Source organism: Entamoeba invadens (genome assembly GCF_000330505.1).
Source record: "Entamoeba invadens IP1 unplaced genomic scaffold scaff_1105074725849, whole genome shotgun sequence".
NCBI classification, from domain to species: Eukaryota; Evosea; order Mastigamoebida; family Endamoebidae; genus Entamoeba; species Entamoeba invadens.
This window is the reverse complement of record NW_004440189.1, coordinates 387,919-394,600: the sequence shown is the minus strand read 5'-3', so window position 1 is coordinate 394,600 and position 6,682 is coordinate 387,919.

Below are 6,682 nucleotides of genomic sequence, written 5' to 3'. Positions count from 1 at the left end.
CCATCTTGTCCACCTGTGCCTTTAAGAGTTTTTTCCTGTTGTCTCGTTTACAGCCGACACATTTAATATTCCATTTGCATTTGTGTCAAATGTGACTTCAACTGTGAGACTCCATGTGGTGTTAATAAGATACCAAACAACCCAAACTTGCCAAGCAGGTTGCAGTGTGATGTCATAGATGCCTGGCCCTTAAAGACTTGGATGAGCACGCCTGGCTTATTGTCTGCATGTGTCGAAAATATCTGTGACTTCCTTGCTGAAATTGTTAAGTTTTGTGGTATCAATTCTGTCCACACACCAATCACAAGCGTGCTCTTGTGATTGGTGTGTGGAAGTCGGTGCATTTTTTATTATCATTTAAAGTTTAATATTTTTGAAGAGCATTTTATGCTTTTCTTCTCTTATCTTTTTTGAATTTATTTTTGTTTGATAATTTTTCTCTTTTTAAGTTTTTATTACCAAGTCTTTACTCTTTTAAAATAAAAACAAAATTGCAATTAACATTATTTTTGCGGGTTTTGGTCCCAAATATGTGGGAAATCATTATATTCTATCGGTGTGTAGGCCTCTTTTGATTGGTCAAAACCACACACCGATAGAGTCACACAGGGATGGAATCACACACCAATAGAATTTCTACTGTACCTTAAATAACCAAAAAACAAAACAAAAAAAAATCAATTATACTACACTCAACTTTACAGTAGGCTCACACTACTCCGAGTTGTTATCTTTTCGAACCATCTTATCGTCCCCGTTTCCGGTTTCATGTACTAAGCTTTCCAGTAAGTGTTCACTTTCAAATGATGCCTTACCAAAAAATAAAACAATCAATAAGTTTGAATTTTTATGGTTATGATATTATCATAACCATAAAAATATCTATATTTTCAAAAACGAATAAAACGTAATTTTTATATATTTTTAACAATTCACTTTATCCATATGATTTTTTTTCGTTTTTCTTATTAATAATAATTTTGTAAGTTGTTAACCATTTCTGTTACCATCTACACGTGAACCCGTTTTTATAATATAAGTTCCATAATAATCTTTTTTGGATGTGTAAAACACTTTGAATTTATTAATGTCTATATTAGTTATTAATATTTCTTCAGGCACAAATTTACAAAATTTTTTGACTGAACCATCAAGTGTTATACTGTATTTGTGGAGTTCTTTTACAATGTGAAAAATTGTGAAAAAAAACGATCTACAGTGACACTTGTGCCCATATTTGGATTAATGTAAGCATTTTTAATAGTTTAATATTCACTTTCGATCCCAAATTATAAATAGGTTTGCCTTTGTATACACCTCTGAACATTTGAATATTTGTTATATAACCCGACACACTGTCAGTAACAAGAAAAAATATACCATATTTTGCACGTTTACATTTCATACAAGTTTTGTCTTTGTAACAGTCAAAAGGCATACATTTTTTCATCAATAAAGAGTTCAGTTGAAGGAAGAAACACTCGTTGTTGAATAGTTAAATTGTGTTGAAACATATCGTAAATGTTACTTATATATTCAAAAGGGATATGATAAAGTGACTTTATATCATCATTTAAATTAAATCAATTAAAAATCTTTTCAACCTCTTTAGAGTTTTGTATTTCTATATTGTCTTTGTAATCGTAATCTTCGTCTACCACAAAAATATTACAATCATCTTGGTGGCGAAATGAAGCATTGGGATCAAACCTATAAGACCATTTGATATTTAAATAACGATTCAAACTGGGATAACCATTATACAAACAAGTAGGTTTTAGTTATTTAAGGGGAATTTTAACATCTTTATATATTCCTTGTGTAATAGATACTGAAATAAACGCGTCTGATTTTTCTAATGTTATTGGTTTCCAAAGACGAGATGAAAATGTGTGGGTTTTTTCTTTTACTGGTGTTGTCTGCAAAAAGATTTGATATTTAATGCAATATTGTTCAATTTGTAATGGAAAAATCAATCTTAATCAATTTAGAGGAGATATATACTTTGGAATGGTATATCCCTTCTTTTCCGAACATTGCCATAATCATTTTTAACATTTGAATCAAACTGATTTAAGTCTGTATGAAGTAGAGACATTTTATGTTTTATTCGATTGTTATTCATAAATTACATTTTTTTTCAAGAAAAACAAACACAACCATCAATTGACCAAGTTGTTTAACAAGTTAACAAGTTTAAAATAAATAAAAACAATTACCATTTTAAGTCCAAAAATATCAACTTCAAGTGAAGCCGTGTCTATTTTTGATTTTGTCAAATATACTTCAAGAATGAGTTCGGGCATGAAAATATTCAGAAAAAAAAACAAACTAAGCAATACAATTAATCTTATTACAGATCACCCCAACCATTTTGAATATTTGGTTGATTATACCAACATATGTACAGTATTTTGCAACAAAGAAAAATTTTTAAAAAAACCAACAGTATGATATTAAGTTTTATTTGATGGATGGAACATTCAAATCAACACCTTATAATTATTATCAAACATACACTGTCCATATAAAGCTTAAAATGACGAATGTTTTAGGTTGTTTTATTGTTTATTGAAAGGCAAAGACAAACAAACTTATATTGATATGTTGACGATCATAATATAATATAGTAAAGAAATGGTATATCATTTTCAGCAACAACACTGTTACCATGATTGATTATGAAGTTGCTGATATTGTTTTCTCAATCTTTTAACTAAAACAACAATAAAAGGATGTTTTTTCCATTATGGTCAATATCTTTGGAGATTCGTGTCTGAAAATGGAAAGAAAGGGTGACTTGACGATTCTGTTTTTTAATGCATTTAAAAACTCTAAAGACCTTGGTTTTTTTTTCGAAACATCGAAACTTGTTGATGTGTTTAATGAAGTAAAAAGAGAAAGTGAAAAAATGAATGATTGTGATATTAATAAAAACAATACTTATTATGAAAAAATTGGTTATATGGTAAATATCCTATATCAATGTGGAATCAGTATAAAAATAAAACCAAAACCAACAATTTTTGTGAAAGATTTCATATTTGTTTCATCAAACTTGTTGTAAACAAGAAACCAACGCCTTGGGTGTGGTTTGATCGCATTTGCGATTTCCAAAAAATGAAATGGCCAGACTTGAGAATGTTGAAGAAGGCAAACTCAGAAGAGTAAGAGGAGTTTATTCAAAAATTACAAACAGATAAAAGATGTAACATTTACATATGAATAACTTGAACAAACCAATTTCAAATTTATAACAAATATAATAAATGCAATTGATAAATTGAAATATAAAAAAAGTTTTGAAATCACTATACCAAATCAATAAACTGTTTTAATTGAAAATGGCCCAAATTTGACAAATACAGAAGATTCTTTGAAAACATTTGTATATTTAATTGAAACGGATTGTCAAAACACACCAAGTAATGTTGAAACAAAAGACATGATTAATAATTTATATGAAAATAAATTTTCTATATTTAAACAAAATCAATCAGAAAATATATCAGAAATTGTTATCAAGGTTGAAAAAGTAAAAATGCATAAAAATAATAATGCTAAAACATTCAAAACAAACATACAAAGAAAAAATAATAAAATGATACTTAGGTATCAAAAGAAAAGACTTATATTACTCCTTTCAAAAGAAAGTATTTTGGTGGTTACAAAAAAAACATCAAAAATAGTTAAATCAAAAAAGTAAAACCAAAATAATTTATTTTTTTGTTCATAATTTAAATCATTTTACTTATAAATAATATTTATTAATTAAATATACTTTATTTAAATTGCGAAAAATATTAAAAAATTTAATTATCTAAAATTTTAAAAAAATTAAAAACAATTTCCCAAAATAACAAGTAAAAATAAGTTATATATAAATTTATTACAATTGAAAGACTTTTGGCTCGAGCCAACAGTCCTGATACCGTAAATATTATCACAATTTCTTTAGAATGAGTTTGTTTTCACGTAATCTTATTATTCTGGAAGAATATATTCGTTTGAAGCTTCTTTAGATGGGTTTAGCATGGTGGACTCTACCATCGCTTTGATGTGTTAAACCTTTGTTTTGTTTGTCATCTTTGAGTCAAGTTCAACAATGTTAACCATATTAACTTCATTGTTGGGGGCTTTGAGTTTAGTTGATGTTGCTTGGTTGGGAAATACTATTTTCTAGAAAAAAGTCTGAAACTATTTGACAAGTCGAGAATCACTTTTTATATCATTGAAAAGGGTGGAAAGCACCCTCAACATAAAATATAAATCATTCCAATTTTATGAAACGATATGATAATAATCTCATGTGTTGTTGCTCTATCGATTTATGACAAAATTGTGGTAATTGTTTTCTTCCCACTTTCCATTCTCTGTCCGCTTTCTTGAATTGCATCTATTGACACTTTATTTGCATCTGCTAAATAACTAACTATTTCTCAACATGAACATCGAAATCAACTCCTTATTGTTCACCTCTTTGTTGCAATGAGGTATTTGGAATGAGTGGGTTTGTGGAAGGTGTTGTTGGAAACAAACATCTCGTCAATTCAGAAAATAAAACAGAGGGTTTGAAAGGGGGTATTATGTTTGAGCACTGTTTATTTTTCACTGAACTGAAAAGGCATAGATCCAAAGGTTGTACTATATAAAAATGGTGTGGAATAAACTTATAAAGCTTGATGTGTGATTGTGCCAACTTTGCACTCGATTCTTCGTGTTTGTACCCAGAAAATCCGTCAATGGTAATCAATGCAGACGCGTTTGGTAAAAGTCGCAAATAACCGTTTGGCTTTAATGTATTCAACCACCCCATTTTTAATACAGTTGCAGATTATTTCCTTGGTTGTGAATCTCATATTTTTAATGAAAATATTGCATCATAAAACGTTGACAATAGATTAATGTCAAGAGTTTTATTAATCAATACAACACCGGGACACGCCTTTGTGCAATCCAAATGTGTTATACAAATATTTGTGGATCTTTTCCCACTTTTCCAATGCCGATCTTAACAATTTCAACATCAACATTTCGACGAACAAAAACTACGACAGTCTTTTTGTCGCAAAGGTCTTGGAAACAAACTTCATCAGTGTTAAAGACAAGACCATTATTTATACAGTTAAATTCCACCATCTCAATGTAATTTATTATCATGTCCCCTGTGTTGATTAATAATCATCCGATGTTTTCATGTTTCCATTCAATTGTTTTGAAATCAAACGTTTTGAGAACCCACTTTCTTGTGGTATCTGGTTTAAACGTTGTTCCGGTTGTTCTTTCAACTAGTTTGGAAAATACTGCATATGTCAAAGTTGTTTATGATTGTTGCAATATTTAACAAATGCATCAACTACAATTTTAGTTCTTTTGTCAAAGAATGACGGTTCCCCATTGTTGTCATTCTTCCAGTTGTTTGTTCTTTATGTATTCATTGATTTCCTTTTGAACAAGACTTGGATGTGAATTGAACAAAATTTTGACTGATCTATGTGTGAAAAAAACTCTCCTCTTAGAATCAAAAAATGTTGCTATATGCTTCCTTTGGTTTTTCAAGCGAAAAACAATTCAAATAAAATAAAGAATTGTTACATTTTGTGCACTTAAAAGGTTTTTTAAAGGTAACTTTTTTAATTGATTGACTTTTTTAATTTTTATTTCATATTTTAAAGTTGTGTTTCATTTCTTGATAGTTCATAAATCCTCTAATCATTTTTTTGCTTTCACAAGAGCCTAAATCTTCTGGGAATTGTTCCAAAAAGTGACAAGAAAGAATGTCCAATAGCTTCAATTGCATTACAATATGAACATTTTGGGGGGTTTGAAATTTAATGGTGAGTGTTGCTTCAACTTCTATTTTATAAAGGGCTTTTTTTAATCTTTTTTTTGTTATATAAAACGTTTATCCTTATCACTGACATTATCCTTGCCACTTATTTTTCCTCTATATGTACTGTTCATAGAAATGGTTTCAGAAAAAAGTTTGGAGGGTGTGCGAAATATGCAAAGAATATCAACTACTTGCAACAAAATAATTATAATAAAGCTTGTCTTGTGATATTTTTTTATCATAAGACAAACAAATTATTTATCATTAAAACGTTGTTTGTTTAATAAATACAAATACTTTAAAAATATATAAGGATTAGGTAAAAACTTTGAAAACTCGGGAAAATATATAAAACAATGTTTGGGGGTGTTTCGATCAGTTTCCTGGTATATTACAATTTTAATAGTCCAGAAATTCCTGGACAATGACAGAGGGCGGATAAGATTCAAGAATAAGTATATTAAAATATATAATTATATTATTTACAAATACACTTTCATTTAAAAAAGTTGTTAAAAATATTTAGATATTAAGCAAGTGACATTAAATTATGACTAAAAATTATTTCATTGAAATTACAATCGTGTTTCTTATGTTTTGATTTGTATTTTACATGCATTTGTATTTGTGATTTTAAAAACAATTTTAATGATTTAAGTAATTTAATTTGTTATAATTTTTAATTTGAAATACTGTTGATAAAAATTGACTAGAACCAAATCAAAAATATATCGAATATATTTGTTCCACAAAAAATTAAATTATAAAATTTTTTTCATAACCAAATTTTAGCTAAAAAGCGGGTTAAATTTTGTCTTTTTGGAATTTATAAAGAAAGACTTTAAACCA